A 7,712-nucleotide genomic window follows, 5' to 3' on the forward strand; every position below is an offset into this window, starting at 1 on the left:
AAAATTAACATCTCAATTTTACCTCTTTAATGACATGACTTGTTTGGACTCACTTGATATAAAAGTTAATTTTTTTCACTAAGATATAGAAAATGAAATGATATGTGAAACCTTCACCACCCCTCATTTAATTATCGGTAGTTAGGGCAATCTTGGTACTTTGAATTTATTCAGCGTATGTGTTACAAGCTTATTTATTTCGTGAACTCCGTATTCAGCCAAATACATTCACAAAAAATGAGAAGAAGCGAATATTAGATTAGGTGGAGACAGGTCCCCCCACCTAACACACACACACAATAAATATGGCACTATTGCGATATTAAGCTTATGCTAATTGTATCAACTAGTACTCCCTTCTTCAGTCCTTGCTTCAGTAAAAGGGAAAAAAAAGCTAGTTCTTAGTCTATATTTTGTAGTTTTAGCAAAAAAGCATATCGCTAACAGTTGTCGATAAAACAACGGTTTAGTGTACCTTTTCGGGGCAATTCTGTTTTATTATATGCTGGATGTTTATTTTTGATGTCATAATCATATCAACACTGCCAAGTTGGGGTTGTGTATGTTTTTCACTTTTCATATTTTTTTTGTTTTGCCATTTTATGTCTTGATCTGAGAATCTCCAGAACAAATATCACTTGATTGCACCACTTCCAGGTTTTCTTTCCAACATACCTTAACAGATCAAATGTAATATTTGACGAATGAAAACCATTTTGCTAGGAGTCTCTCTAATTAAATCGGATCATGACCAACACGATCTTCTTCTTTTGATTAAGAAGAATGATTCATCTTTGATTTCAGCCTTGGTTGGACATTTTACGTGTTATCTTGAGACTTGTACATGGAAAAAACTGTCTTTTTTAGGCCAAGCTAAATGAATATAAGATCTCTCTTCTAGTTTCTAGAAAAGGTTCTTACCTTCTAGGTCCTATGTTACATGAAAAAGGTGCGAGCATCTGATAGAAGGGGTGGATCACAGGTACAATTTTGAGATACTTCTAATAAATGTATCTATATAAATGTGTACAACGACAACATACCCAGTATATTCCCACAAGTGGGTCTGGGGAGGGTAGAGTATATGCAGACCTTACCTCTACCTTGGTAGGTAGAGAGACTGTTTCTGATAAACCTTGGCTCAAGAAAGGCATTTCAAAGAAGGTCAGTCTAGAATTAACAATAGAAGTAAAGAAGTCATCATAAAATATAAAAGAAAACATAACAAATCATTATATAGAAAAGAAACAGTAACTGCAACAACTAAAATGATAATTGGAATACAAGAGACAGCAAATAGTAGAAGAAATCGAAAGGCAATAAGCTACAGGATAACGCTACTACTAGTATGGGAAGTCCGCGTGACATCGTTTTACTACCTACTAACCGTCTACCCTAATCCGTGTCCTCCAAAGTCTCCTATCTAAGGTCATGTCCTCGGTAAGCTGCAACTGCGCCATGTCTTGTCTAATAATTTCTCCCCAATACTTCTTCTCTGAGTGTTCCAGATCCCCCAGCACTTCTATATAAATGTGTGTGATTGTTTTATACTCGAGTTGCCACCTGAAGGATCGATGAACGTTATTGTTTTATACTCGAGTTGCCACCTGAAGTATTGATGAACATTCCTCTGATTAACACAAGTAATTTTTGTACTTCGCTTGTTATTTTTGAAGACTCTTTTCTTGTTTATTAACCTATTTTCTCCCTAAAATCTTGCAGACTGGAAAATTAATCGCCATCGTGAAAGCTATTTGGTTTTGTGTCCTATTTTTCATCTCTTCCAGTGAGATAAAAGCTCCAGAGAAAGGCACTTTCTCAGTTAGGTATAATTCTGCCTTACCTTCCGAAAAGAGTTACAACAAGCTTGAAATTCAAAGAAATTGGAGAAGAGTTCCAATGTCTGCTTCCAACATTTGAGTACATGTGCATTTATTTTAGGTTGATGCATAAAACTGCATCTGATAGCAAATACTGTCATTTTTAAGTACCTGGATCTTTAGCACAACTGCTGAAATTTAAAGAAATTGGAAAAGACTTCCAATGTCTGCTTCCATTATTTAAGCCATGTTATATCGCATTGATTTCAAGTTTGATGCGACTGCATTTGATAGCAAATACTGAGCTTTTCTCAGTACTAGGACCTTCAACACAGTGGTTAAAACATCAGTTTCCTGTTTTCAACAGTCAGCGATTTGAACTGAATATGTAAACAATAAGCTGATAACTTTGGAGATTATGAAGTTTCCTTCAAATTCTTTCCATTACTCAATCGCAAGTGGCACCTCAGAACTAGGGGAAAGGCAAACAATTTTATCCTATTCAAAATGAATTCAAGGTTTGATATGAAAAAAAAACTATTTGGTCATGTTTCAATTACCAAGATGCTTATATTTGTAGTTTATTTTACTTGTTAGTATTGACAGCATAACCAAGAAAGAGTTATTAACTCTTATTAATTCCTTTTAATTTTCAGCTAATGCATATAAGCTGTTCAAAATATAATGTTGTCTTGCTTAATATCCAGACTTGCCAGTTAATTTTGTGGAATTCTCCTTTTCTTGTCTATTAGCTTGATTTGGTCGTTGATGCATTGTCATTGTAGAAGTTGTTCAATCTTGTCGTTGTTCTTAAAGTCCGTTGATTCATGGGATCACAAGGAAGATCATGAACGGTCAGAAACTATGCAATCTCAAAATTTGGATGAAGATTTCCAAACTCAGTTCTTTGTCACCGTGTATTGCTTTGTCCGTTCTTGGAGTTTCTAACCACCCTGCAATTTGATAGGTAATACTGATGAAGGTAGTCGTTTTCCAAATCCCTAGAGTATGGATATTAAATTTCCACATTCCTACTTCATTTTTTCTGTTTGTATTTGTTTTTAACATCTAAAAGCATCAGAGCAATGAATTACCTGGCCTCAACTATTACCAAGTTTTAAATTTTCTTTGTTTTTTCTTGATCAAGATTTTGATAACAATATGTTCTTAGCTCAGTAGGCGAAAGGAAGGTCGTGCTAACATTCTGCATTAAATAGACAATCTGCTCGAATGTGGTCTGTCAGCAAACTGTAAGTGAAGAGGAGTGCTTCTCTTTGTGTGGAATTTGACAGTACTACTTCTCTTTGATCATTCAAATTAGAACCAAATATCAAGCAAAATTCTGTAAGTTTGAACACCAATTAGAAGGACTAGTCATTCTAGTATCAATTAAATGATCCAGTGGTATTAACTATCAGAACTGATAGTTGTCCAAATTACAATATGTCATTTCTTGTTTGTAAATTCTTCTTTTTCTTAAATATGGTTAAGCAGCATGAAGCGTCTACTTCCACTGTGTAGCCAAAAATCTTCAAATCGGGTGATTTTAATGTTAAGACGGCCAAAAGGTGATATATTGCAACTATTTTAATCTTTAGACTTGCCCTGGTATTTGTAAAAGAGACCTAGTATAGATAGGAAGTGATAATTTTCTCAAGAAAGTTGATAGAATAAAGTAATGCTAATGCACTACAAATATTTGACCATTAACGTTGGTAATATGTTAGCTGGATGTGCATAGTATTCCCAAACATGAACCAATCTTACTTGAAGATTTCTAGTTCATGATGTACTGCTTGAAGTTTCATCTCAATAGCAATTCATGTATTCTTGTTATTTCCGTTTTGCCAGTGTGTTGATCAAGGAAGAGGTGTTTCGGGTTAATGATTGTATCCAATATGTGTCGATAAAGGTCTTCCCTCATCCCTCTATGTTTATGTAATCATTAATTGCTCTGTCTGTATCTGAACTGTGTATTTATGGCAACTGTTGCTTGAACCATGTTTACACTCGAGAAGGGTGAGACTGGCCTACGATTTCTAGTTCCCATCTGAAAGGATCTGGTGAACTCATCTAACAATGAAGTTCATGCTACTAGGAACAACACTTACTCTTTAAATAACTTGCCAATTATTTTTGAACATTTCTGTCCCGCCCCAAATCTGGGCCTGGACGTAACACGACACCCGGTGCCTGACTGTATGTGACCGAGCGAATCAACTGGCTGGCTGAATCAACATGTGATACCAAAACATAACTGATTTATAAAATAAAATTAACACATGCTAATTAACTGGAAGTCTGACTGAAATATCATAATGCGGAAATACTTAGACAATCTGAAAATATCTTAAAGCAGCCAATATGGCTAAACCAAAAAAACTGAACAACTGAGTATAACTGCTAACAAGGCTAACATAACAAATATCTAACTATCTGGACTGTGTCTGTGAAGCCTCTAAGAATACTGAATAATATAGCTGTCTAAAAACTGAAATAACAGGATAGCTGACAACGCCCCGAAGGAATCTGGGGCTCACCAATAGCAGATACGTGCACTCCTAAATAGCTGAGTCATCAACCTGTATATGGTTGCCTGCATAGCGAGATGCAGGCCCCCAAGCAATAAAAAGGGACATCAGTACATTTGAATTGTACTGGTATGTAAAACAACTGAAGCAATAAAGTACTGGAACTGAAACTAATAACTGATAAGTGTAAACTGTGATAGCAAAGGAGGTAGAATATGAATACTACCTGCTTTGTATCTGAATCATCTGTTTTATCTGTGTTTGTATATGTGGGGCCTCGACCCAATAATAAATGCACGCTATGGCCTCGGCCTAGTAGTGCGTCAGTCAATGGCCTCGGCCAAGTATACGTATACATAAGACTGTGCCCTTGGGCAAAATCACATATGTTCAATTATGGTTAATTAATAAAGACTGAGACCATAACAACAATGAACAATACTGAACTGAGCATACTGAATTTCTAGACTGAGACTCATGTGGTAACAATACATAAGTCTATAAAGATTACGTGTTGAGCTCATGATATTCAAATTGACAACCATGAACGAATTTTGTAACTGCAACCCTAGAAGATAACAGTTCTACAACATATCATGAAACTAGGGCTAAACTGTATTCTGAGTCAAATTACTGACAAGTATGAAGAATGAGGTGTAGGGAGAATCATAAACATTCCCTAACGTAGATAGTTAGCCTCACATACCTGTATTCGCTCCAAGTCTTGTAACTACTGGTCTGAAATTGAGAAGAACCCCAAAAGCCTAAGTCTTGAACCCTTAAATGGGTTTTCTTGAAAACCCTAGGTTAAGAACATTGAATTCATGCTTTATGTTCGTAATCTTATGTTAGAATTGACTTACCTTGGTGTTCTTGGTGATGGAGGAGAGGAACAGGTCGCTATAGGGTCTAGGGACTTGTAAAAATAAAAATTAGAACTGAAACTAGGTATTTATAGTTTCTGGTGCGGGCTGAGAAATACGGACCAGAATACAGTCCGTATTCTGAATTACGGTCCGTAAACCTGAACCGTAATTTAACGTATTTCAAAACAGAAACACTGCTTTATTTTCCTCCTCAAATACGACCATAATTTACGGGTCGTATTCAAAAATACGGTCCGTATTTAACAATATAAATTCCCCAAGCCGAATTCCAGAATGCACAGTGATTTAGATGCCAAATTACGATTTGAAATACGGGCCGTATACTGAAATACTATCCGTATTCTGGGGCGTAAATCCCCATCTGACAGCTGAAGAGAAATTTTTAATTCCCAGATTCTTTGTCTGGTTTTGTAAGTCTAGAATCATGGTAGTTCGTTGATCCATTTATTATTGCAGGAGTTTTTCTTTGATCTTTGAGTTTTTAACTTTACTGCATTTCATAAGTTATACTAATGAATCTCTAGATTAGTTGGATTTTAAATTGTCATCTTCCAGATTCATTTTCCTGTCTGTATTTGTGCCTTTTTTGTTTTACTAAATAGAACTCAAAAATCAACACTGAATTGCATCAGAGATGTCATTAAAACTATGCTAGATGAATTCGCAGCCTTAACATCACTTTATTCATTTGGGTTCGTCATCATAAAAAATTGCTTATGAACTATGACAGTCAAACTACTTCACTTGGCAGTCAAATAAAATACGTCGATTGGATAAGAGTTCTAACACTTCTTTTTCTTTTATTTTCAGTTTGGTTATCTTGAGTAAGGCGGATGTAATTTTCAAGTCACACAGCCGTCTACATTCTCTTCCTTGAGATGAAGCATGCCTCGTTGTGCATGGAACATACAGCTCCAATGAAACCCAAAGGTACATGAGAAAAAAAGTTGTTTAATGTTAACTCAAACGAGCATATTATACGTACATTATGGTTAGATTATAAGGAAAAAATGTTTTTTTCGTTGTTAGAATTTGGACAAAGCTCAACGATTTCCTGGGAAGGGAAAAGTTTTCGAAGGTCTCTTTAGCTCAAGTCGAGAAGGAAAAGCTGTTGAAGCTTTAAGTGGTATTTATTCTTATTTTGGATTGAACATCAGGACTATGGCTTTTAATAGCTTGTACTGTTCGCTTCGTGCCTAGGCTCACACGACTTTAAAATATGTCACTTGCCGATCGACGTGGTATTTGCCTATGATGTTAAAATGACATCCTTTTTACTCTAAATACGTCTTGGCCAACGGAAAGAAAAAGATAACATGATTATTGGACTTTCTGTATTGAGTTATCTGAATTTCTGGACGTGAATGGTTTAGAGAAAACTGTAAATGCACTGTAAAATGTATAAGCAACAAGGGAGACTTTGATGCGAGAAATATGTTGCATAATTTCTTAATGTTGTTATTTCTGCCAAGTTACTGATTTTCTGGCAGGGAGAGTGATTGGAGTAATATTTATCATGCGTTTTAGTAGAGTATAGTCACATTTTGTGCTCACTACGGAAAAAATATCAGAAATTAGTTGTAAAGTTCATTACTAATCTATCGTGAAATAGCCTGCAACTAATCAGATCTGTTCATAATTCGTCGCTTAATCTGTTGATCATTTGAAAGCATTTCTCTAATTTGCATGCCTTACATTTCAGCTAATACAAAGTTTCATGTAGGGCATGGTATCCGTTTCCTTTTTTCATTCAGTTTTTTTTTTCTTTCTCTTTTGTAACTAGTATCGGTATCCGCGCGATGCACGGTCAATATCTTCTCGCTGTAAATATCTTTTTTTGATTTAAACTTCTTAGAACATTTTTACTGATCCAATGTAATCTTGATACTTTCGATAAGCTAATGATATTAATTATATTATTCAATTTTTACTATGTTGATTAAAATTCTTGATTAGTTCAATAATTTTTGTTTTTTACTTAATCTATTGAGATTTTACTGATATATATATTTCTGCATGAAACTTTACATCATAAAATCAAAACATTTTCTTATATTAAATTCAAATAACTCTTATCCTTCTAGAGTAATATTTTCTCTCTTTTGGTTCCTCACTAAAACGTGGAGATGCAATGCACGTTAATATATAAAATGAAATTAATCATAGATATTATCTTATTTGTTTCAGCAATTTAAATCTTATTGATCAAACAAATTATATTAAATATTATATTGCTTTTGTATGTAATATACTAAAGAACAGAAAAAACTTAAAAAAGCAACGTGGCCAACGCATAATATTGGAGTGGCCAAAAATATCATAAGAACACAATTTGCACTCAACCCACAAAATATACTGGTAAACTTATTTGGAATTACATACTTATTTAATTACATCAACTATAAATAGGAGTTGAAAAGGAACATTTTAGATAATACAACAAAAATATTAGGGTAAGCTCCTAGAAATCTCTA

General features: G+C 34.6%; 1 long non-coding RNA gene across 2 annotated transcripts; it reads left to right on the forward strand.

The window, feature by feature from the left end:
- Positions 1-347: 347 nt before the first annotated feature.
- On the forward strand, positions 348-7,027 carry LOC132644524 (uncharacterized). 2 transcript variants are annotated; one of them, XR_009583869.1, is made up of 6 exons: positions 348-1,643; positions 1,723-1,826; positions 2,606-3,070; positions 3,672-3,732; positions 6,049-6,168; positions 6,268-7,027. It is a non-coding gene; the product is annotated as an uncharacterized LOC132644524 (long non-coding RNA). The 2 variants fall into 2 exon arrangements; XR_009583868.1 differs by having other exon boundaries at positions 2,606-2,787.
- The last annotated feature ends 685 nt before the right edge of the window (positions 7,028-7,712 follow it).

This window comes from Lycium barbarum, chromosome 6 (genome assembly GCF_019175385.1).
Source record: "Lycium barbarum isolate Lr01 chromosome 6, ASM1917538v2, whole genome shotgun sequence".
Taxonomy (NCBI): Eukaryota; Viridiplantae; Streptophyta; class Magnoliopsida; order Solanales; family Solanaceae; genus Lycium; species Lycium barbarum.